At 47.0% G+C, this 26,065-nt stretch overlaps 1 protein-coding gene across 1 annotated transcript in view; it reads right to left on the bottom strand.

Moving 5' to 3' along the window:
- LOC138854038 (uncharacterized) overlaps window positions 1-26,065 on the bottom strand; it is a 744,329-nt gene that overhangs the window by 436,080 nt on the left and 282,184 nt on the right. The window contains exon 2 of the mRNA XM_070094644.1: window positions 25,652-25,748. The gene's annotated coding sequence lies outside the window, so the exon portion shown is untranslated. The remainder of the gene's footprint in view (window positions 1-25,651; window positions 25,749-26,065) is intronic.

Genomic DNA, 26,065 nt, shown 5'->3' with positions numbered 1-26,065 from the left:
AGGAAGGAGACAGAGAGAGGACTGAAGGAAGGAAGGAGACAGAGAGGGGACTGAAGGAAGGAAGGAGACAGAGAGGGGACTGAAGGAAGGAAGTAGACAGAGATAGAACTGAAGGAAGGAAGGAGTCAGAGTGGGGACTGAAGGAAGGAAGGAGACAGAGAGGGGACTGAAGGAAGGGAAGGACACGGGTCCCCTGCAGATGTGTTATCAAACCATCGAGAGTTCCAGGAAATGTTAAGGAAAGCAGCAATGGAGATACTTAAATTGGATCATGAGATACGAAAGGATATGCAATGGAACGATGAGAGAAAGAGGTCAATCTTTGTTAATGGGCCGTGGGAGGCTGAAGGGGCAACTTACCAAGACGACAGAGGAAGAGGAAAAGGTATTGAAAATATCTTGAAAGAGAGAGGGGAGGAAAACATGACCCAGCTGACAAATTTTTAGAGAATAGGGGGTTCTCAAGGAAAAGAAACCATCCAGTCAAATTGATATTCAGGTTGGAAACAGTGTGAAACTGGATCCTGCAGAAAAAAGCACGGCTAAAGGGCTCATCAAATTACCCGTAGGTGTGCCTCGACGGCGACAGAACATAAGATAGAAACTGAGAGGATACAGAGATGCAAGGGGCAGGAAAGAGAGTCAAGGATGGAGATGGGCAGGGAAACCCAGACTCAGGAGGAAGAGCAAACACAACCTTCCTCAGAGCCACCAGCACAAGACCCTTAGCTCCGACAACCCCACCACAACCAAACAACCAAAGCAACCCACTCTCCATACCAACAGCCCCCACCACAAACTCCACCTTCACAACAGCCCCCACCACAAACTCCACCTTCACAACAGCCCCCACCACAAACTCCACCTTCACAACAGCCCCCACCACAAGCTCCACCTTCACAACAGGCATCCCCTCCTTATAGCATCCTACCAGGTCTTCCACTCCTGAAGTCCCCACAAACCTGCCAAACCACAGTTGAAGTTGAAGATACGGCACACCAGTGCAGACAGAATAACAGGATCCTGAAGAGTGGCATGAAAGAATCATGGAGGCATCTCCAGACACTATAACATTCATGGAAACAAAGTTTATGGGGATAACAGATGTGATCTTTCCATCCTCGTATCAGATAATGAGGAAAGACAGAGGGAGCAGAGGAGAAGGAGGAGTTGCGCTGCTTATCAAAAACCAGAGAAGATTTGAGAAAATGCAAGGAATGGACAGAATGACACCAAGGGACTACATACTAAGAACACTTCAGACTGGGGGTCCCAAGGTGGTGACTGCAGTGATGTACAGCCCACCACAGAATAACCGGAGGCCAAGACAAGAATATGAGAGGAACAGAGCAGTGGTGGACACACGAGCTGAGGTGGCCAGAAGGGCACATATGGGTAGAGCGAAGTTACTAGTTGTGGGTGATTCCAGTCACAAGATTGACTGGGAAAACCTGGAGTCACATCGGGGACCAGAAACATGGAAAGTAAGATGATGGAGGTGGTACTGGAAAACCTCGTGCATCAACATGTCAGGGACACTACCAGAGAGAGGGGAGAGGATTTATCCCGCACAGACACTGATAACATCACATATGAAAGGTCCCTCGGAGCCAGTGATTACATGGTCCTGAGCTTCGAATACACAGTAGAGTTAAAAGTGGAGAATGAAGCAGCACAAGTAGGACAGGAGAAGCCAGACTACAAAAGACAGGACCAAACAGCCATGAGGAATTTCCTGCATGAGGTACAATGGGAAAGACAACTGGTGGGAGAAACAGTAAATGAAATAATGGAATAAATGACCACAAAATAGAAGGAGGCAGAGGATAGGTTCGTACCCAAGGGCAACGGAAACAGTGAGATCAAAACGAGCTCTTGGTTCACCAAAAGGTGTAGAGAAGCCAAACCATTAGAGAATGGACCAAATAAAGAAGACAAATGATCCAGGAAAATAATGAGATTAGCTGAAAAGCTAGAAATGAATTTGCATGGAAAAGCAGGGAGGCCCAGCAGCAATACGAGAATGATATAACATCAAAAGCCAAATCTGACTCAAAACAGTTGTAAAGCCACATCAGTCAAGGATCAGGTAATCAAACTGAGGAAGGAAGGCGGGAAGATCACAGGAAATGATAAAGAAGTATATGAAGAGCTCAACACGAGATTCAGGGAAGTGTTTTAAGTGGAAATAGAACTCCAGCAAACCGGGATGGAAAGATTCACCAACAAGTGCTGGGCGCACTACATACAACAGAAGAGAAGGTGAAGTTAGATACCCCAAAGGCTGTGTGTCCTGAGAGAGGGAGCAGAGACACTATGTGTGCTACTAACAAAAATCTTCAACATATCTATCGAAACAGAGCAACTACCTGAGGTGTGGAAGATGACAAATGTAGCCCCAGTCTTTAAGAAAGGAGACAGGCAGGTGGCATTAAACAGTGTCACTGACATACATAGTATGCAAAGTCATGGAGAAGCTTATCAGGAAAAGACTGGTGGAGCACCTAGAAGGGAATGAGGTAATACCCGACAACCAGCACAGTTTCAGAGAGGTAAAATCCTGCGTCACAAAGCCATTGGAGTTTTACAAGATGACAGAAATAAGACAGGAGAGAGTGGGGAACTGCAAGAAGATTTGTGACAGTTCCGCACAAGAGATTAGTGCAAAAGCAAGAGGAGCAGGCAGAAATAACAGGAAAAGCATTGCAATGGATCAGAGAATCCCTAACAGGAAGGAAACAACGAGTGATGGTACGGGACAAGGTGTTAGAGTGGGGACCTGTGACGAGCGGGATTCCACAAGGGCGAGTCCTAGGACCGGTGCTACTTCTGGTATATCTGAACGACATGACGGAAGGGATAGATTAAAAAGTGTCCCTGTTTAAAGACGATGTGAAGGTAATGCCAGGTGGGACTACAAAGGGATCTGGACAGACTGCAGTCCTGGTCCAACAAGTGACTCCTGGAGTTTAACGCTACCCAATGCAAGGTCATGAAGACTAGGGAAGGCAAAGAAGACCGCAGAGAGAGTACAGGTTAGGGGGGGGGACAAAGACGGCAAACCTCACTCAACGAAAAGGATCTTGGGGTAAGTATAATACCGAACACATCTCCTGAGGCGCACATCAACCAAATAACTGCTCCATCATATGGTCGCCTGGAAAACCTATGAATAGCATTCAGACACCTCAGTAAGGAACCGTTCAAGACTAAGCACACCGTGTACGTCAGCCCATATTGGGGTACGCAGCACCAGTTTGGAACCCACGCCTGATCAAGCATGTCAAGAAATTAGAGAAAGTGCAATGGTTTGCATCATGACTAGTCCCGGAGCTAAGGGGAATGCCCTACGAGGAGAGGTTAAGAGAAATCGACCTGACGACACAGGAGGATAGGAAGGATAGGGACGACGTGATAAAGACATATGAAATACTGAGAGGAATTGGTAAGATGGATCAGGACAGGATGTTCCAGAGATGTGACGCAGCAACAAAGGGTCAAAACTTGAGGCTCAAAACTTAGATAAGTCACAAGGATGTTATTAAGTATTTCTTTAGCCATAGAGTTGTCAAGAAGTGGAACAATCTGAAGAGTGATGTAGTTTATCTGGAGTTTACCTGGAGAGAGTTCCGGGGGTCAACGCCCCCGCGGCCCGGCCTGTGACCAGGCCTCCTGGTGGATCAGAGCCTGATCAACCAGGCTGTTACTGCTGGCTGCACGCAAACAAACGTACGAGCCACAGCCCGGCTGGTCAGGTGCCTGCTTGAAGACTGCCAGAGGTCTGTTGGTAATCCGCTTTATGTATGCTGGGAGGCAGTTGAACAGTCTCGGGCCCCTGACACTTATTGTATGGTCTCTTAACGTGCTAGTGACACCCCTGCTTTTCATTGGGGGGATGGTGCATCGTCTGCCAAGTCTTTTGCTTTCGTAGTGAGTGATTTTCGTGTGCAAGTTCGGTACTAGTCCCTCTAGAATTTTCCAGGTGTATATAATCATGTATCTCTCCCGCCTACGTTACAGGGAATACAGGTTTAGGAACCTCAAGCGCTCCCAGTAATTGAGGTGTTTTATCTCCGTTATGCGCGCCGTGAAGGTTCTCTGTACATTTTCTAGGTCAGCAATTTCACCTGCCTTGAAAGGTGCTGTTAGTGTGCAGCAATATTCCAGCCTAGATAGAACAAGTGACCTGAAGAGTGTCATCATGAGCTTGTCATACATAGCTTCAAGAAGAGATACGATAAAGCTCATGGAGCTGGGAGAGAGTGGACCTAGTGGCGACCAGCGAAGAGGTGGGGCCAGGAGCTTTGAATCGACCCCGGCAACCACAAATAGGTGAGTACACATGTACACCGAGGCCAGGAGCTATGAATCGACCCCTGAAACCACAATTAGGTGAGTTCACACACACACACACACACACACACACACGTCAAGAATGGTTCCCCTCCCTGTCCTCGGATCAAATATGATTACTTCCTATTTCCTAGATGCTGAATAATATAAAAGGGTTCATCCCCTGAATAATAATAATAATAATAATAATAATAATAATAATAATAATAATAATAATAATAATAATAATAATAATAATAATAATAATAATAATAATAATATTAATAATAATAATAATCTTTGGTGCTCTGTGATAAGCAGTCAATTAAAAGGTTACTGATGGATCCTCTGGATCAGTGAGGTTCTCGGATCTTTTGAAGGCTAAACCCGTGTAGATCACTTACGGATCACCAACCTCCCAACCCACCTAGCCAGCTACCCATCTAGCCACCAACCCACCTAGCCACCCACCCACTTAGCTATCTAGCCACCCCACCTAGCCACCCCACCTAGCCACAACAAAGAGTGAGAGGTGCTTATTAACTGTTGCCCTCTGGAGGAATTACATCATTAACCATTGTCTCAAGACCACTGGTGCTCCTTGACGGGTCCCAGACCCAAGCTGAGACAACTTCAAGACCACTGGTGCTCCTTGACGGGTCTCAGACCCAAGCTGAGACAACTTCAAGATCACTGGTGCTCCTTGATGGATTCCAGACCCAAGCTGAGACAACTTCAAGACCACTGGTGCTCCTTGATGGATTCCAGACCCAAGCTGAGACAACTTCAAGACCACTGGTGCTCCTTGATGGATTCCAGACCCAAGCTGAGACAACTTCAGGACCACTGGTGCTCTTGACGGGTCCCAGACCCAAGCTGAGACAACTTCAAGACCTCTGGTGCTCCTTGACGGGTCCCAGACCCAAGCTGAGACAACTTCAAGACCACTGGTGCTCCTTGACGGGTCCCAGACCCAAGCTGAGACAACTTCAAGACCTCTGGTGCTCCTTGACGGGTCCCAGACCCAAGCTGAGACAACTTCAAGACCACTGGTGCTCCTTGATGGATTCCAGACCCAAGCTGAGACAACTTCAGGACCACTGGTGCTCTTGACGGGTCCCAGACCCAAGCTGAGACAACTTCAAGACCACTGGTGCTCCTTGATGGATTCCAGACCCAAGCTGAGACAACTTCAAGACCACTGGTGCTCCTTGACGGGTCCCAGACTTAAGCTGAGACAACTTCAAGACCACTGGTGCTCCTTGACGGGTTCCAGACCCAAGCTGAGACAACTTCATAACCACTGGTGCTACTTGACGGGTCCCAGACCCAAGCTGAGACAACTTCAAGACCACTGGTGCTCCTTGACGGGTCCCAGACCCAAGGTGAGACAACTTCAAGACCACTGGTGCTCCTTGACGGGTCCAAGACCCAAGTTGAGACAACTTCAAGACCACTGGTGCTCCTTGACGGGTCCCAGACCCAAGCTGAGACAACTTCAAGACCACTGGTGCTCCTTGACGGGTCCCAGACCCAAGATGAGACAGCTTCAAGACCACTGGTGCTCCTTGACGGGTTCCAGACCCAAGGTGAGACAACTTCAAGATCACTGGTGCTCCTTGACCGGTCCCAGACACAAGCTGAGACAACTTCAAGACCACTGGCGCTCCTTGACGGGTCTCAGACCCAAGATGAGACAGTTTCAAGACCACTGGTGCTCCTTGACGGGTCCCAGACCCAAGCTGAGACAACTTCAAGACCACTGGTGCTTCTTGACGGGTCCAAGACCCAAGCTGAGACAACTTCAAGACCTCTGGTGCTCCTTGACGGGTCCCAGACCCAAGCTGAGACAACTTCAAGACCACTGGTGCTCCTTGACGGGTCCCAGACCCAAGATGAGACAGCTTCAAGATCACTGGTGCTCCTTGACCGGTCCCAGACACAAGCTGAGACAACTTCAAGACCACTGGCGCTCCTTGACGGGTCTCAGACCCAAGATGAGACAGTTTCAAGACCACTGGTGCTCCTTGACGGGTTCCAGACCCAAGCTGAGACAACTTCAGGATCACTGGAACTCCCTGACCGGTCCCAGACCCAAGCTGAGACAACTTCAAGATCACTGGTACTCCTTGGCCGGTCCCAGACACAAACTGAGACAACTTCAAGACCTGTAGGATGATGTGGTGCTCTGTAGGATAATGTGGTGCCCTGTAGGATGATCTGGTGCCCTGTAGGATGATGTGGTGCCCTGTAGAATGATGTTGTACCCTGTATAATGATGTGGTGCCCTTTAGAATGTGGTGCTCTGCAGGATAATCTGGTGTCCTGTAGGATGATGTTGTGCACTGTAGGATGTTGTGGTGCCTAGTGCCCTGTAGGAAGATGTAGTGCCCTGGAGGATAATGTAGTGCCCTGTAGGATGTGGTGCCCTGTATGATGATGTGGTGCTCTGTAGGATGATCTGGTGCCCTGTAGGATGACCTCTAGTCCTGTAGGATATGGTGCCCTGTACGATGATCTTGTGCCGTTTTATGATCTGATGCTTGTAGGATGATCTAGTTCCGTATTCTAAGCACGGGGTCTTGTAGACGGCTCAGCACGGGGTCTTGTAGACGGCTCAGCACGGGGTCTTGTTGACGGCTCAGCACGGGGTCTTGTAGACGGCTCAGCACGGGGTCTTGTAGACGGCTCAGCACGGGGTCTTGTTGACGGCTCAGCACGGGGTTTTGTAGACGGCTCAGCACGGGGTCTTGTAGACGGCTCAGCACGGGGTCTTGTAGACTGCTCAGCAAGGGGTCTTGTAGACGGCTCAGCACGGGGTCTTGTAGACGGCTCAGCACGGGGTCTTGTTGACGGCTCAGCACGTGGTCTTGTTGACGGCTCAGCACGGGGTCTTGTTGACGGCTCAGCACGGGGTTTTGTAGACGGCTCAGCACGGGGTCTTGTTGACGGCTCAGCACGGGGTCTTGTAGACGGCTCAGCACGGTGTCTTGTTGACGGCTCAGCATGGGGTCTTGTTGACGGCTCAGCACGGGGTCTTGTAGACGGCTCAGCACGGGGTCTTGTAGACGGCTCAGCACGGGGTCTTGTAGACGGCTCAGCACGGGGTCTTGTAGACGGCTCAGCACGGGGTCTTGTAGACGGCTCAGCACGGGGTCTTGTTGACGGCTCAGCACGGGGTCTTGTTGACGGCTCAGCACGGGGTCTTGTTGACGGCTCAGCACGGGGTCTTGTAGACGGCTCAGCACGGGGTCTTGTAGACGGCTCAGCACGGGGTCTTGTAGACGGCTCAGCATGAGGTCTTGTAGACGGCTCAGCACGGGGTCTTGTTGACGGCTCAGCACGGGGTCTTGTTGACGGCTCAGCACGGGGTCTTGTAGACGGCTCAGCACGGGGTCTTGTAGACGGCTCAGCACGGGGTCTTGTAGACGGCTCAGCACGGGGTCTTGTAGACGGCTCAGCACGGGGTCTTGTAGACGGCTCAAAACGGGGTCTTGTAGACTGCTCAGCAAGGGGTCTTGTAGACGGCTCAGCACGGGGTCTTGTAGACGTCTCAGCACGGGGTCTTCTTGACGGCTCAGCACGGGGTCTTGTAGACGGCTCAGCACGGGGTCTTGTAGACGGCTCAGCACGGGGTCTTGTTGACGGCTCAGCACGGGGTTTTGTAGACGGCTCAGCACGGGGTCTTGTAGACGGCTCAGCACGGGGTCTTGTAGACGGCTCAGCACGGGGTCTCGTTGACGGCTCAGCACGGGGTCTTGTTGACGGCTCAGCACGGGGTCTTGTAGACGGCTCAGCACGGGGTATTGTAGACGGCTCAGCACGGGGTCTTGTAGACGGCTCAACACGGGGTCTTGTAGACGGCTCAGCACGGGGTCTTGTTGACGGCTCAGCACGGGGTCTTGTAAACGGCTCAGCACGGGGTCTTGTAGACGGCTCAGCACTGGGTCTTGTTGACGGCTCAGCACGGGGTCTTGTAAACGGCTCAGCACGGGGTCTTGTAAACGGCTCAGCACGGGGTCTTGCAAGCGGCTCAGCACGGGGTCTTGTAAACGGCTCAGCACGGGGTCTTGTAGACGGCTCAGCACAGGGTCTTCTTGACGGCTCAGTACGGGGTCTTGTAAACGGCTCAGCACGGGGTCTTGTAAACGGCTCAGCACGAGGTCTTGTAGACGGCTCAGCACGGGGTCTTGTTGACGGCTCAGCACGGGGTCTTGTAGACAGCACGGGGTCTTGTAACGGCTCAAAACGGGGTCTTGTAGACAGCAAGGGGTCTTGTAGGGTCAGCACGGGGTCTTGTAGACGTCTCAGCACGGGGTCTTCTTGACGCAGCACGGGGTCATGTAGACGGCTCAGCACGGGGTCTTGTAGACGGCTCAGCACGGGGTCTTGTAGACGGCTCAGCACGGGGTCTTGTAGACGGCTCAGCACGGGGTCTTGTAAACGGCTCAGCACGGGATCTTGTAGACGGCTCAGCACGGGGTCTTGTAGACGGCACAGCACGGGGTCTTGTAGACGGCTCAGCACGGGGTCTTGTATCAGCACGGGGTCTTGTAGACGGCACAGCACGGGGTCTTGTAGACGGCTCAGCACGGGGTCTTGTAGACGGCTCAGCACGGGGTCTTGTTGACGGCTCAGCACGGGGTCTTGCAAGCGGCTCAGCACGGGGTCTTGTAAACGGCTCAGCACGGGGTCTTGTAGACGGCTCAGCACGGGGTCTTGTTGACGGCTCAGCACGGGGTCTTGTAAACGGCTCAGCACGGGGTCTTGTAAACGGCTCAGCACGAGGTCTTTTAGACGGCTCAGCACGGGGTCTTGTTGACGGCTCAGCACGGGGTCTTGTTGACGGCTCAGCACGGGGTCTTGTAGACGGCTCAGCACGGGGTCTTGTTGACGGCTCAGCACGGGGTCTTGTAAACGGCTCAGCACGGGGTCTTGTAGACGGCTCAGCACGGGGTCTTGTTGACGGCTCAGCACGGGGTCTTGTAGACGGCTCAGCACGGGGTCTTGTTCCCGGCTCAGCACGGGGTCTTGCAAGCGGCTCAGCACGGGGTCTTGTAAACGGCTCAGCACGGGGTCTCAGCACGGGGTCTTCTTGACGGCTCAGTACGGGGTCTTGTAAACGGCTCAGCACGGGGTCTTGTAAACGGCTCAGCACGAGGTCTTGTAGACGGCTCAGCACGGGGTCTTGTTGACGGCTCAGCATGGGGTCTTGTAAACGGCTCAGCACGGGGTCTTGTAAACGGGTCAGCACGGGGTCTTGTAAACGGCTCAGCACGGGGTCTTGTAAACGGCTCAGCACGGGGTCTTGTAGACGGCTCAGCACGGGGTCTTGTTGACGGCTCAGCACGGGGTCTTGTAAACGGCTCAGCACGAGGTCTTGTAGACGGCTCAGCACGGGGTCTTGTTGACGGCTCTGCACGGGGTTTTGTAAGCGGCTCAGCACGGGGTCTTGTAAACGGCTCAGCACGGGGTCTTGTAGACAGCTCAGCACGGGGTCTTGTAGACGGCTCAGCACGGGGTCTTGTAGACGGCTCAGCACGGGGTCTTGTAGACGGCTCGGCACGGGGTCTTTTAAACGGCTCAGCACGGGGTCTTGTAAACGGCTCAGCACGGGGGTCTTTTAAACGGCTCAGCACGGGGTCTTGTAGACGGCTCAGCACGGGGTCTTCTAAACGGCTCAGCACGGGGTCTTGTAGACGGCTCAGCACGGGTTCTTGTAAACGTCTCAGCACGGGGTTTTTTAAACGGTTCAGCACGAGGTCTTGCAAACGGCCCAATACGGGGTCTTTTAAACGGCTCAGCACGGGGACTTGTAAACGGCTCAGCACGGGGTCTTGTAGACGGCTCAGCACGGGGTCATGTAAACGGCTCAGCACGGGGTCTTGTTGACGGCTCAGCACGGGGTCTTGTTGACGGCTCAGCACGGGGTCTTGTAAACGGCTCAGCACGGGGTCTTGTAGACGGCTCAGCACGGGGTCTTGTTGACGGCTCAGCACGGGTCTTGCAAGCGGCTCAGCACGGGGTCTTGTAAACGGCTCAGCACGGGGTCTTGTAGACGGCTCAGCACGGGGTCTTGTTGACGGCTCAGCACGGGGTCTTGTAAACGGCTCAGCACGGGGTCTTGTAAACGGGTCAGCACGGGGTCTTGTAGACGGCTCAGCACGGGGTCTTGTTGACGGCTCAGCACGGGGTCTTGTAAGCTTCTCAGCACGGGGTCTTGTAAACGGCTCAGCACGGGGTCTTGTAGACAGCTCAGCACGGGGTCTTGTAGACGGCTCAGCACGGGGTCTTGTAGACGGCTCAGCACGGGGTCTTGTAGACGGCTCGGCACGGGGTCTTTTAAACGGTTCAGCACGGAGTCTTGTAAACGGCTCAGCACGGGGTCTTGTAGACGGCTCAGCACGGGGTCTTGTAGACGGCTCAGCACGGGGTCTTGTATAAATCTAGCTTAACGCTGAACTGCCGTTCAACTTCCACGTTCCTGCCACCAGCCTGATGCTGCCTTCCCTTGCACCGCTGTCAGCACAAGTGACTGCTGACAGTGTGCTTCTGCTGCTGCTGTTCTCAGCACTCCTCAGATCAATCTTGGCACAATTTATCTGCTGAACGAGGCTGACGACGCCTCTTAACCTTTCATTATCCAAGAGCTGGCTAAGAGCCTCTAATGAGCTCTAACCAACACCACCCTCACTAACCTGAACGCTCTATGACGAGCTCTTTTAGTCAGGGACTGGCTGGAAGCTCTTTGTCAGAGACTGGATGGAAGCTCTTTGTCAGAGACTGGATGGAAGCTCTTTGTCAGAGACTGGATGGAAGCTCTTTGTCAGGGACTAGATGGAAGCTCTTTGTCAGAGACTGGATGGAAGCTCTTTGTCAGAGACTGGATGGAAGCTCTTTGTCAGAGACTGGATGGAAGCTCTTTGTCAGAGACTGGATGGAAGCTCTTTGTCAGGGACTGGATGGAAGCTCTTTGTCAGAGACTGGATGAAAGTTCTTAGTCCGGGACTGGCTGGAAGCTCTTAGTCAGGGACTGGGTGAAAGCTCTTAATCAAGGACTGGATGAAAGCTCTTAACCAGTGACTGGATGAAAGCTCTTAATCAGGGACTAGATGAAATCTCATTGTCATGGACCGGATGAAAGCTCTTAGGGACTGGATGAAAGCTCTTAAGCAAGGACTGGTGAAAGCTCTTAGTCCGGGACTGGCTGGAAGCTCTTAGTCAGGGACTGGGTGAAAGCTCTTAATCAAGGACTGGATGAAAGCTCTTAACCAGTGACTGGATGAAAGCTCTTAATGAGGGACTAGATGAAAGCTCATTGTCATGGACCGGATGAAAGCTCTTAGGGACTGGATGAAAGCTCTTAAGCAAGGACTGGTGAAAGCTCTTAGTCAGGGACTGGATGAAAGCTCTTAGGAACTGGATGAAAGTTCTTAGTCTGGGCCACCGAGTCATCCATCTCGTGTACCTTGTACTGTACCTGGTATCAACACGACAAAGATCAAGGCTGCTGGAGATCAATACCTGTAGTGATCTTATTAATCACCTGATAATCCAAAGCTCAGTCTCTACACTCACACAGAACTAACCGCCACTAACACCATACAGTTTACAAGCAGTTTAAAAGTAGTTTACTACTAATTTTCCAGGAGTTTACTCACGACACAAAAGACAGTTTTCTTACGTTAATATCCAATGATGCAGTCTACATGTCTCTCAATCCCTTTCTCTCTCTCCCTCCCTCCTTTAATCCCCACCAGCCCCCTCAATTCCTTCCTTCCAACCCACTCTCCATTAATGTACCAGAAGTTTGTGGATATAAGAGGGTGGGTGCGGGAGGGAAGAGGAGCGATTGGTGGAATGACGAGGTAAAGAAAGTAGTATGAGAGCAAAAGTTAGCATATGAGAGGATTTTACAAAGTAGAAGTGATACGAGGGAGGAGTATATGAAGAGAAAAAAGAGAGGTTAAGAGAGTGGTGAAGAAATGTAAAAGAAAAGCAAATGAAAGAGTGGGTGAGATACTGTCAACAAATTTTACTGAGAATAAGAAAAAGTTTTAGACTGAGATTAATAAGTTAAGAAAAACCTAGTTAAATATAGGAGAGGAGAGATATTAGATGGATAGTTAGAGGTATCGGAAAGATGGAGGGAAAATTTGAGGGAACTCTTTGTTAATGAAAGTAGGAAAGCTGTGATTTCGTGCATTGAGCAAGGGAGTATAACATCTTTTAGGAGTGAGGAAGAGTCAGTTTTAATCGTGGGGAGAGGTGCATGAGGCAGTGGGTAGAATGAAAGTGAGGTAAGGCAGCTGGGACTGATGGGCTCAAGACAGAAATGTTTAAAGCAGGTGGGGATATAGTTTTGGAATGGTTGGTACTTTTATTTAATAAATGTATGAAAGAAGGGAAGGCTCCAAGGGATTGGCAGAGAGCATGCATAGTTCCTTTGTATAAAGGTAAAGGGGACAAAATAAAGTGCAAAAATTATAAGGGAATAAGCCTGTTGAGTATACTTAGTAAAGTGTAAGGTAGAGTTATTATTGAAAGAATTAAGAGTAAGACGGACAGCAGCATCGCAGATATACAAGGGTAAAGGATGTGTAGATCAAGTGTTTACAGTGAAATATATAACTGAACAGCGTTTAGATAAGGGTAAACAGGATTTCAGTTGTATTTAAGGATTTGGAAGAGGCAAGTGATAGGGTGGATAGGGGAGCATTTTGACAGATGTTGCAAGTGTATGGAATAGTTGGTAGGTTACTGAAAGCAGTTAAAAGTTTTTACGAGGATAATGAGGCTCAGGTTAGAGTATGTAGGAGAGCGGGAGATTATTTCCCAGTAAAAGTAGGCCTTAGACAGGAATATGTGATGTCACCATGGTTGTTCAATATATTTATAGATGGGGTTGTAAGAGTAATGAATGCTCGGGTGTTGGCAAGAGGTGTGGGATTAATTAAAAGATAAAGAATCTAGCACAAAGTGGGAGTTGTCACAGTTGCTCTTTGCTGATGACACTGTGGTTTTGAGAGATTCTGAAGAGAAGTTGCAGAGGTTGGTGGATAAGTTTGGTAGAGTTTGTATAGGAAGGAAAGTAAAAAGCAAGCATAAGAGAGTAAGGTGATGAGGATAACAAAAAAAAAATTGGTAAAAAAAGACTGGATATCAGATTAGAGGGAGGGAATCTAAAGGAAGTGAATGTATTAAGATATCTAGGAGTGGACTTGTCAACAGATGGGTCTATGAAAAACTTGGTAAGCCATAGAATTGAAGAGAGGAAAAAGGTGAGTAGTGCACTGAGGAGTCTTTGGTGACAAGGTACGCTATCCATGGAAGCAAAGAGGGGAATGTATGAGAGTATGGTTATACCAACGCTCTTGTGTGGGTGTTAAGTATGAGTTGTGAATGTTGCAACAAGGAGAAGGCTGGAGGCAGTGGAGATGTCGTGTCTGAGGGCAATGTGTGGTGTGAATATAATGCAGAAAATTCGTAGTTTGGAAATTAGGAGGAGGTGTGAGATTACTAAAAGTATTATCCAGAGGGCTGAGGAGGGGTTGTTGAGGTGGTTCGGATATGTAGAGAGGATAGAACAATATACGATGACTTGGAGAGCGTATAAATCTGTAGTGGAAGGAAGGCGGGGTAGGGGTCGGACTAGGAAAGGTTGGAGGGAGGGGGTAAAGGAGGTTTTGTGTGCGAGGGGCTTGGACTTCCAGCAAGCATGCTTGAGTATATTAGATAGGAGCGAGTGGAGACAAATGGTTTTCATAAATTTACGTGCTGTTAGAATGTGAGCAAAGTAACATCTATGGAGGGATTCAGGGAAACCGGTTAGCCGGACTTGAGTCCTGGATGTAGGAAATACAGTATCTGCACTCAGAAGGACAGGTGTTAATGTTGCAGCTTTTTAACTTTAGTGTCAGCACGTCCCTTGTAAGACAATGATAGAGTGTTGAAATATATATATATATATATATATATATATATATATATATATATATATATATATATATATATATATATATATATATATATATATATATATATATATATATATATATATATATATATATATATATATATATATATATATATATATATATATATATATATATATATATATATATATATATATATATATATATATATTCCTCGGCAGGTACGATTGATTCATATATCTGAAGGAGTGACGACTGATGTATATACAAGAGTTGCGTATATACCTGAAAACTGACATATGTATATGAGAACTGAAGTATATACCTGAGGACTGACGTATACACCTGAGGACTGACGTATACACCTGAGGACTGACGTATACACCTGAGGACTGACGTATACACCTGAGGACTAACGTATATACCTGAGGACTAACGTATAACAGTTGCTTGACTGTCAGCTACCAGAGTCACTGGTATAATATAAACCTTAATAGGGTAAGCATTTAAATATGTATTTTCAGTCACTTTTTTGTAATTTTGTAGGTTCTACAGTGGATGTAGTCTTGTAGGTTCTACAGTGGATGTAGTCTTGTAGGTTCTACAGTGGATGTAGTCTTGTAGGTTCTACAGTGGATGTAGTCTTGTAGGTTCTACAGTGGATGTAGTCTTGTAGGTTCTACAGTGGATGTAGTCTTGTAGGTTCTACAGTGGATGTAGTCTTGTAGGTTCTACAGTGGATGTAGTCTTGTAGGTTCTACAGTGGATGTAGTCTTGTAGGTTCTACAGTGGATGTAGTCTTGTAGGTTCTACAGTGGATGTAGTCTTGTAGGTTCTACAGTGGATGTAGTCTTGTAGGTTCTACAGTGGATGTAGTCTTGTAGGTTCTACAGTGGATGTAGTCTTGTAGGTTCTACAGTGGATGTAGTCTTGTAGGTTCTACAGTGGATGTAGTCTTGTAGGTTCAACAGTGGATGTAGTCTTGTAGGTTCTACAGTGGATGTAGTCTTGTAGGTTCTACAGTGAATGTAAGCTTGGAGGGAGTACAGTGGATGTAGTCTTGTAGGTTCTACAGTGGATGTAGTCTTGTAGGTTCTACAGTGGATGTAGTCTTGTAGGTTCTACAGTGGATGTAGTCTTGTAGGTTCTACAGTGGATGTAGTCTTGTAGGTTCTACAGTGGATGTAGTCTTGTAGGTTCTACAGTGAATGTAGTCTTGGAGGGAGTACAGTGGATGTAGTCTTGTAGGTTCTACAGTGGATGTAGTCTTGTAGGTTCTACAGTGGATGTAGTCTTGTAGGTTCTACAGTGGATGTAGTCTTGTAGGTTCTACAGTGGATGTAGTCTTGTAGGTTCTACAGTGGATGTAGTCTTGTAGGTTCTATAGTGAATGTAGTCTTGGAGGGAGTACAGTGGATGTAGTCTTGTAGGTTCTACAGTGGATGTAGTCTTGTAGGTTCTACAGTGGATGTAGTCTTGTAGGTTCTACAGTGGATGTAGTCTTGTAGGTTCTACAGTGGATGTAGTCTTGTAGGTTCTACAGTGGATGTAGTCTTGTAGGTTCTACAGTGGATGTAGTCTTGTAGGTTCTACAGTGGATGTAGTCTTGTAGGTTCTACAGTGGATGTAGTCTTGTAGGTTCTACAGTGGATGTAGTCTTGTAGGTTCTACAGTGGATGTAGTCTTGTAGGTTCTACAGTGGATGTAGTCTTGTAGGTTCTACAGTGGATGTAGTCTTGTAGGTTCTACAGTGGATGTAGTCTTGTAGGTTCTACAGTGGATGTAGTCTTGTAGGTTCTACAGTGGATGTAGTCTTGTAGGTTCTACAGTGGATGTAGTCTTGTAGGTTCTACAGTGGATGTAGTCTTGTAGGTTCTACAGTGGATGTAGTCTTGTAGGTTCTACAGTGGATGTAGTCTTGTAGGTTCTACAGTGGATGTAGTCTTGTAGGTTCTACAGTGGATGTAGTCTTGTAGGTTCTACAGTGGATGTAGTCTTGTAGGTTCTACAGTGGATGTAGTCTTGTAGGTTCTACAGTGGATGTAGTCTTGAAGGTTCTACAGTGGATGTAGTCTTGTAGGTTCTACAGTGGATGTAGTCTTGTAGGTTCTACAGTGGATGTAGTCTTGTAGGTTCTACATTGGATGTAGTCTTGTAGGTTCTACATTGGATGTAGTCTTGTAGGTTCTACAGTGGATGTAGTCTTGTAGGTTCTACAGTGGATGTAGTCTTGTAGGTTCTACAGTGGATGTAGTCTTGTAGGTTCTACAGTGGATGTAGTCTTGTAGGTTCTACAGTGGATGTAGTCTTGTAGGTTCTACAGTGGATGTAGTCTTGTAGGTTCTACAGTGGATGTAGTCTTGTAGGTTCTACATTGGATGTAGGTTCTACAGTGGATGTAGTTTTGTAGGTTCTACAATGGATTAGTCTTGTAGGTTCTACAGTGGATGTAGTCTTGTAGGTTCTACAGTGGATGTAGTCTTGTAGGTTCTACATTGGATGTAGTCTTGTAGGTTCTACAGTGGATGTAGTCTTGTAGGTTCTACAGTGGATGTAGTCTTGTAGGTTCTACAGTGGATGTAGTCTTGTAGGTTCTACAGTGGATGTAGTCTTGTAGGTTCTACAGTGGATGTAGTCTTGTAGGTTCTACAGTGGATGTAGTCTTGTAGGTTCTACAGTGGATGTAGTCTTGTAGGTTCTACATTGGATGTAGTCTTGTAGGTTCTCCAGTGGATGTAGTCTTGTAGGTTCTACATTGGATGTAGACTTGTAGGTTCTACATTGGATGTAGTCTTGTAGGTTCTACATTGGATGTAGTCTTGTAGGTTCTACAGTGGATGTAGTCTTGTAGGTTCTACAGTGGATGTAGTCTTGTAGGTTCTACAGTGGATGTAGTCTTGTAGGTTCTACAGTGGATGTAGTCTTGTAGGTTCTACAGTGGATGTAGTCTTGTAGGTTCTACAGTGGATGTAGTCTTGTAGGTTCTACAGTGGATGTAGTCTTGTAGGTTCTACAGTGGATGTAGTCTTGTAGGTTCTACAGTGGATGTAGTCTTGTAGGTTCTACAGTGGATGTAGTCTTGTAGGTTCTACAGTGGATGTAGTCTTGTAGGTTCTACAGTGGATGTAGTCTTGTAGGTTCTACAGTGGATGTAGTCTTGTAGGTTCTACAGTGGATGTAGTCTTGTAGGTTCTACAGTGGATGTAGTCTTGTAGGTTCTACAGTGGATGTAGTCTTGTAGGTTCTACAGTGGATGTAGTCTTGTAGGTTCTACAGTGATGTAGTCTTGTAGGTTCTACAGTGGATGTAGTCTTGTAGGTTCTACAGTGGATGTAGCCTTGTAGGTTCTACAGTGGATGTAGTCTTGTAGGTTCTACAATGGATGTAGTCTTGTAGGTTCTACAGTGGATGTAGTCTTGTAGGTTCTACAGTGGATGTAGTCTTGTAGGTTCTACAGTGGATGTAGTCTTGTAGGGACTACAGTGGATGCAGTCTTGGAGGGAGTACAGTGGATGTAGTCTTGTAGGTTCTACAGTGGATGTAGTCTTGTAGGTTCTACAGTGGATGTAGTCTTGTAGGTTCTACAGTGGATGTAGTCTTGTAGGTTCTACAGTGGATGTAGTTTTGTAGGTTCTACAATGGATTAGTCTTGTAGGTTCTACAGTGGATGTAGTCTTGTAGGTTCTACGGTGGATGTAGTCTTGTAGGTTCTACAGTGGATGTAGTCTTGTAGGTTCTACAGTGGATGTAGTCTTGTAGGTTCTACAGTGGATGTAGTCTTGTAGGTTCTACAGTGGATGTAGTCTTGTAGGTTCTACAGTGGATGTAGTCTTGTAGGTTCTACAGTGGATGTAGTCTTGTAGGTTCTACAGTGGATGTAGTCTTGTAGGTTCTACAGTGGATGTAGTCTTGTAGGTTCTACAGTGGATGTAGTCTTGTAGGTTCTACAGTGGATGTAGTCTTGTAGGTTCTACAGTGGATGTAGTCTTGTAGGTTCTACAGTGGATGTAGTCTTGTAGGTTCTACAGTGGATGTAGTCTTGTAGGTTCTACAGTGGATGTAGTCTTGTAGGTTCTACAGTGGATGTAGTCTTGTAGGTTCTACAGTGGATGTAGTCTTGTAGGTTCTACAGTGGATGTAAGTCTTGTAGGTTCTACAGGGGATGTTGTCTTGTAGGTTCTACAGTGGATGTAGTCTTGTAGGTTCTACAGTGGATGTAGTCTTGTAGGTTCTACAGTGGATGTAGTCTTGTAGGTTCTACAGTGGATGAAGTCTTGTAGGTTCTACAGTGGATGTAGTCTTGTAGGTTCTACAGTGGATGTAGTCTTGTAGGTTCTACAGTGGATGTAGTCTTGTAGGTTCTACAGTGGATGTAGTCTTGTAGGTTCTACAGTGGATGTAGTCTTGTAGGTTCTACAGTGGATGTAGTCTTGTAGGTTCTACAGTGGATGTAGTCTTGTAGGTTCTACAGTGGATGTAGTCTTGTAGGTTCTACAGTGGATGTAGTCTTGTAGGTTCTACAGTGGATGTAGTCTTGTAGGTTCTACAGTGGATGTAGTCTTGTAGGTTCTACAGTGGATGTAGTCTTGTAGGTTCTACAGTGGATGTAGTCTTGTAGGTTCTACAGTGGATGTAGTCTTGTAGGTTCTACAGTGGATGTAGTCTTGTAGGTTCTACAGTGGATGTAGTCTTGTAGGTTCTACAGTGGATGTAGTCTTGTAGGTTCTACAGTGGATGTAGTCTTGTAGGTTCTACAGTGGATGTAGTCTTGTAGGTTCTACAGTGGATGTAGTCTTGTAGGTTCTACAGTGGATGTAGTCTTGTAGGTTCTACAGTGGATGTAGTCTTGTAGGTTCTACAGTGGATGTAGTCTTGTAGGTTCTACAGTGGATGTAGTCTCGTAGGTTCTACAGTGGATGTAGTTTTGTAGGTTCTACAGTGGATGTAGTCTTGTAGGTTCTACAGTGGATGTAGTCTTGTAGGTTCTACAGTGGATGTAGTCTTGTAGGTTCTACAGTGGATGTAGTCTTGTAGGTTCTACAGTGGATGTAGTCTTGTAGGTTCTACAGTGGATGTAGTCTTGTAGGTTCTACAGTGGATGTAGTCTTGTAGGTTCTACAGTGGATGTAGTCTTGTAGGTTCTACAGTGGATGTAGTCTTGTAGGTTCTACAGTGGATGTAGTCTTGTAGGTTCTACAGTGGATGTAGTCTTGTAGGTTCTAGAGTGGATGTAGTCTTGTAGGTTCTACAGTGGATGTAGTCTTGTAGGGATGTAGTCTTGTAGGTTCTACAGTGGATGTAGTCTTGTAGGTTCTACAGTGGATGTAGTCTTGTAGGTTCTACAGTGGATGTAGTCTTGTAGGTTCTACAGTGGATGTAGTCTTGTAGGTTCTACAGGATGGATGTAGTAGTCTTGTAGGGAGTACAGTGGATGTAGTCTTGTAGGTTCTACAGTGGATGTAGTCTTGTAGGTTCTACAGTGGATGTAGTCTTGTAGGTTCTACAGTGGATGTAGTCTTGTAGGGAGTTGGATGCAGTCTACGGTGGATGTAGTCTTGTAGGTTCTACAGTGGATGTAGTCTTGTAGGTTCTACAGTGGATGTAGTCTTGTAGGTTCTACAGTGGATGTAGTCTTGTAGGTTCTACAGTGGATGTAGTCTTGTAGGTTCTACAGTGGATGTAGTCTTGTAGGTTCTACAGTGGATGTAGTCTTGTAGGTTCTACAGTGGATGTAGTCTTGTAGGTTCTACAGTGGATGTAGTCTTGTAGGTTCTACAGTGGATGTAGTCTTGTAGGTGGATGTAGTCTTGTAGGTACAGTGGATGTAGTCTTGTAGGTTCTACAGTGGATGTAGTCTTGTAGGTTCTACAGTGGATGTAGTCTTGTAGGTTCTACAGTGGATGTAGTCTTGTAGGTTCTACAGTGGATGTAGTCTTGTAGGTTCTACAGTGGATGTAGTCTTGTAGGTTCTACAGTGGATGTAGTCTTGTAGGTTCTACAGTGGATGTAGTCTTGTAGGTTCTACAGTGGATGTAGTCTTGTAGGTTCTACAGTGGATGTAGTCTTGTAGGTTCTACAGTGGATGTAGTCTTGTAGGTTCTACAGTGGATGTAGTCTTGTAGGTTCTACAGTGGATGTAGTCTTGTAGGTTCTACAGTGGATGTAGTCTTGTAGGGACTACAGTGGATGTAGTCTTGGAGGGAGTACAGTGGATGTAGTCTTGTAGGTTCTACAGTGGATGTAGTCTTGTAGGTTCTACAGTGGATGTAGTCTTGTAGGTTCTACAGTGGATGTAGTCTTGTAGGTTCTACAGTGGATGTAGTCTTGTAGGTTCTACAGTGGATGTAGTCTTGTAGGTTCTACAGTGGATGTAGTCTTGTAGGTTCTACAGTGGATGTAGTCTTGTAGGTTATACGGTGGATGTAGTCTTGTAGGGAGTACAGTGGATGTAGTCTTGTAGGTACAGTGGATGTAGTCTTGGAGAGAGTACAGTGGATGTAGTCTTGTAGGTTCTACAGTGGATGTAGTCTTGTAGGTTCTACAGTGGATGTAGTCTTGTAGGTTCTACAGTGGATGTAGTCTTGTAGGTTCTACAGTGGATGTAGTCTTGTAGGTTCTACAGTGGATGTAGTCTTGTAGGTTCTACAGTGGATGTAGTCTTGTAGGTTCTACAGTGGATGTAGTCTTGTAGGGATGTAGTCTTGTAGGTTCTACAGTGGATGTAGTTTTGTAGGTTCTACAGTGGATGTAGTCAGTGGATGTAGTCTTGTAGGTTCTACAGTGGATGTAGTCTTGTAGTCTTGTAGGTAGGTTCTACAGTGGATGTAGTCTTGTAGGTTCTACAGTGGATGTAGTCTTGTAGGTTCTACAGTGGATGTAGTCTTGTAGGTTCTACAGTGGATGTAGTCTTGTAGGTTCTACAGTGGATGTAGTCTTGTAGGTTCTACAGTGGATGTAGTCTTGTAGGTTCTACAGTGGATGTAGTCTTGTAGGTTCTACAGTGGATGTAGTCTTGTAGGTTCTACAGTGGATGTAGTCTTGTAGGTTCTACAGTGGATGTAGTCTTGTAGGTTCTACAGTGGATGTAGTCTTGTAGGTTCTACAGTGGATGTAGTCTTGTAGGTTCTACAGTGGATGTAGTCTTGTAGGTTCTACAGTGGATGTAGTCTTGTAGGTTCTACAGTGGATGTAGTCTTGTAGGTTCTACAGTGGATGTAGTCTTGTAGGTTCTACAGTGGATGTAGTCTTGTAGGTTCTACAGTGGATGTAGTCTTGTAGGTTCTACAGTGGATGTAGTCTTGTAGGTTCTACAGTGGATGTAGTCTTGTAGGTTCTACAGTGGATGTAGTCTTGTAGGTTCTACAGTGGATGTAGTCTTGTAGGTTCTACAGTGGATGTAGTCTTGTAGGTTCTACAGTGGATGTAGTCTTGGAGGGAGTACAGTGGATGTAGTCTTGGAGGGAGTACAGTGGATGTAGTCTTGGAGGGAGTACAGTGGATGTAGTCTTGTAGGGACTACAGTGGATGTAGTCTTGGAGGGAGTACAGTGGATGTAGTCTTGGAGGGAGTACAGTGGATGTAGTCTGGGAGGGAGTACAGTGGATGTAGTCTTGGAGGGAGTACAGTGGATGTAGTCTTGTAGGTTCTACAGTGGATGTAGTCTTGTAGGTTCTACAGTGGATGTAGTCTTGTAGGTTCTACAGTGGATGTAGTCTTGTAGGTTCTACAGTGGATGTAGTCTTGTAGGTTCTACAGTGGATGTAGTCTTGTAGGTTCTACAGTGGATGTAGTCTTGTAGGTTCTACAGTGGATGTAGTCTTGGAGGGAGTACAGTGGATGTAGTCTTGGAGGGAGTACAGTGGATGTAGTCTTGTAGGTTCTACAGTGGATGTAGTCTTGTAGGGACTACAGTGGATGTAGTCTTGTAGGGACTACAGTGGATGTAGTCTTGGAGGGAGTACAGTGGATGTAGTCTTGTAGGTTCTACAGTGGATGTAGTCTTGTAGGTTCTGCAGTGGATGTAGTCTTGTAGGTTCTACAGTGGATGTAGTCTTGGAGGGAGTACAGTGGATGTAGTCTTGGAGGGAGTACAGTGGATGTAGTCTTGTAGGGACTACAGTGGATGTAGTCTTGGAGGGAGTACAGTGGATGTAGTCTTGGAGGGAGTACAGTGGATGTAGTCTTGGAGGGAGTACAGTGGATGTAGTCTTGGAGGGAGTACAGTGGATGTAGTCTTGGAGGGAGTACAGTGGATGTAGTCTTGGAGGGAGTACAGTGGATGTAGTCTTGGAGGGAGTACAGTGGATGTAGTCTTGTAGGGACTACAGTGGATGTAGTCTGGGAGGGAGTACAGTGGATGTAGTCAGTGGATTAGGTTCTACAGTGGATGTAGTCTTGTATGAACTACAGTGGATGTAGTCTTGTAGGTTCTACAGTGGATGTAGTCTTGGAGGGAGTACAGTGGATGTAGTCTTGGAGGGAGTACAGTGGATGTAGTCTTGGAGGGAGTACAGTGGATGTAGTCTTGGAGGGAGTACAGTGGATGTAGTCTTGGAGGGAGTACAGTGGATGTAGTCTTGGAGGGAGTACAGTGGATGTAGTCTTGGAGGGAGTACAGTGGATGTAGTCTTGTAGGTTCTACAGTGGATGTAGTCTTGTAGGTTCTACAGTGGATGTAGTCTTGTAGGTTCTACAGTGGATGTAGTCTTGGAGGGAGTACAGTGGATGTAGTCTTGGAGGGAGTACAGTGGATGTAGTCTTGTAGGGACTACAGTGGATGTAGTCTTGGAGGGAGTACAGTGGATGTAGTCTTGGAGGGAGTACAGTGGATGTAGTCTTGTAGGGACTACAGTGGATGTAGTCTTGGAGGGAGTACAGTGGATGTAGTCTTGGAGGGAGTACAGTGGATGTAGTCTTGGAGGGAGTACAGTGGATGTAGTCTTGGAGGGAGTACAGTGGATGTAGTCTTGTAGGTTCTACAGTGGATGTAGTCTTGTAGGTTCTACAGTGGATGTAGTCTTGGAGGGAGTACAGTGGATGTAGTCTTGGAGGGAGTACAGTGGATGTAGTCTGGGAGGGACTACAGCGGATGTAGTCTTTGAGGGGGTACAGTGGATGTAGTCTTGGAGGGAGTACAGTATGTGTAGTCTTGGAGGGAGTACAGTGGATGTAGTCTTGGAGGGAGTACAGTATGTGTAGTCTTGGAGGGAGTACAGTGGATGTAGTCTTGGAGGGAGTACAGTGGATGTAGTCTGGGAGGGACTACAGCGGATGTAGTCTTTGAGGGGGTACAGTGGATGTAGTCTTGGAGGGAGTACAGTATGTGTAGTCTTGGAGGGAGTACAGTGGATGTAGTCTTGGAGGGAGTACAGTATGTGTAGTCTTGGAGGGAGTACAGTATATGTAGTCTTGGAGGGAGTACAGTTGATGTAGTCTAGGAATGAGTGCAGTGGATGTAGTCTTGGAGGGACTACACTGGAGGGTTGTGACAGACATAACAGTACCAGATAGTCAACAGTACCAAAACCACTGGTACACACACCTCTCTGAGTGTCAGTGGAACAACAACTCCAGTAATTTAAGATAGTAATAATACTATTATAGACACTTGTAGTCCAGGTCTACTATCCTCTTCCATCTCTCGTGTAAATTCCCTCTCTTAAATATGGGACAGTCTATTACCTGGAGTTTACCTGGAGAGAGTTCCGGGGGTCAACGCCCCCGCGGCCCGGTCTGTGACCAGGCCTCCTGGTGGATCAGAGCCTGATCAACCAGGCTGTTGCTGCTGGCTGCACGCAAACCAACATACGAGCCACAGCCCGGCTGATCCGGAACTGACTTTAGGTGCTTGTCCAGTGCCAGCTTGAAGACTGCCAGGGGTCTGTTGGTAATCCCCCTTATGTGTGCTGGGAGGCAGTTGAACAGTCTCGGGCCCCTGACACTTATTGTATGGTCTCTTAACGTGCTAGTGACACCCCTGCTTTTCATTGGGGGAATGGTGCATCGTCTGCCAAGTCTTTTGCTTTCGTAGTGGGTGATTTTCGTGTGCAAGTTCGGTACTAGTCCCTCTAGGATTTTCCAGGTGTATATAATCATGTATCTCTCCCTCCTGCGTTCCAGGGAATACAGGTTTAGGAACCTCAAGCGCTCCCAATAATTGAGGTGTTTTATCTCCGTTATGCGCGCCGTGAAAGTTCTCTGTACATTTTCTAGGTCGGCAATTTCACCTGCCTTGAAAGGTGCTGTTAGTGTGCAGCAATATTCCAGCCTAGATAGAACAAGTGACCTGAAGAGTGTCATCATGGGCTTGGCCTCCCTAGTTTTGAAGGTTCTCATTATCCATCCTGTCATTTTTCTAGCAGATGCGATTGATACAGTGTTATGGTCCTTGAAGGTGAGATCCTCCGACATGATCACTCCCAGGTCTTTGACGTTGGTGTTTCGCTCTATTTTGTGGCCAGAATTTGTTTTGTACTCTGATGAAGATTTAATTTCCTCATGTTTACCATATCTGAGTAATTGAAATTTCTCATCGTTGAACTTCATATTGTTTTCTGCAGCCCACTGAAAGATTTGGTTGATGTCTGCCTGGAGCTTTGCAGTGTCTGCAATGGAAGACACTGTCATGCAGATTCGGGTGTCATCTGCAAAGGAAGACACGGTGCTGTGGCTGACATCCTTGTCTATGTCGGATATAAGGATGAGGAACAAGATGGGAGCGAGTACTGTGCCTTGTGGAACAGAGCTTTTCACCGTAGCTGCCTCGGACTTTACTCTGTTGACGACTACTCTCTGTGTTCTGTTAGTGAGGAAATTATAGATCCATCGACCGACTTTTCCTGTTATTCCTTTAGCACGCATTTTGTGCGCTATTACGCCATGGTCACACTTGTCGAAGGCTTTTGCAAAGTCTGTATATATTACATCTGCATTCTTTTTGTCTTCTAGTGCATTTAGGACCTTGTCGTAGTGGTCCAATAGTTGAGACAGACAGGAGCGACCTGTTCTAAACCCATGTTGCCCTGGGTTGTGTAACTGATGGGTTTCTAGATGCGTGGTGATCTTGCTTCTTAGGACCCTTTCAAAGATTTTTATGTGCTGCCTTTCTCCTTATTTACATGTCGGCAGTGGCAGGAGGAAGGGGGGAGAGCCTTCTGCTGCTCCATCCTCGATATACACACCTATACAGTTTTTAAATTCTAGACAGACGTAGATAGCTACTGTCAGGACTTACAAGTCATCCGCTGTCTCTCTGTCACTCTTCCTCTCCCTATTCCTCATTTTTCCCTCTATCCTTCTTACTTACTTGTCTCCGCATTCTTTAAACTGTCACGTAAATAGAGCAGGAGAAAAGAGGTGAAATATATAGAACATTGAATACTCACCAGGTGACAGCAGGTGACAGCAGGTGACAGCAGGTGACAGCAGGTGACAGCAGGTGACAGCAGGTGACACTGGGAGCCGTCTCCTTCACCTCGTCACCTGTAACATAATTACAACCTTGTTACATATACTTCTCTCCTGTAACAGCCTTGTTACACTTGTAACTTAACAACCACCATGACTTGATAAAGCTCTACACAGACTGTAACGTAACTTGATAAAGCTCTACACAGACTGTAACGTAACTTGATAAAGCTCTACACAGACTGTAACGTAACTTAATAAAGCTCTACACAGACTGTAACGTAACTTGATAAAGCTCTACACAGACTGTAACGTAACTTAATAAAGCTCTACACAGACTGTAACGTAACTTGATAAAACTCTACACAGACTGTAACGTAACTTGATAAAGC

This window comes from Cherax quadricarinatus, chromosome 4 (genome assembly GCF_038502225.1).
Source record: "Cherax quadricarinatus isolate ZL_2023a chromosome 4, ASM3850222v1, whole genome shotgun sequence".
NCBI lineage: Eukaryota > Metazoa > Arthropoda > Malacostraca > Decapoda > Parastacidae > Cherax > Cherax quadricarinatus.
This window is presented reverse-complemented; position numbering and strand designations above follow the sequence as displayed.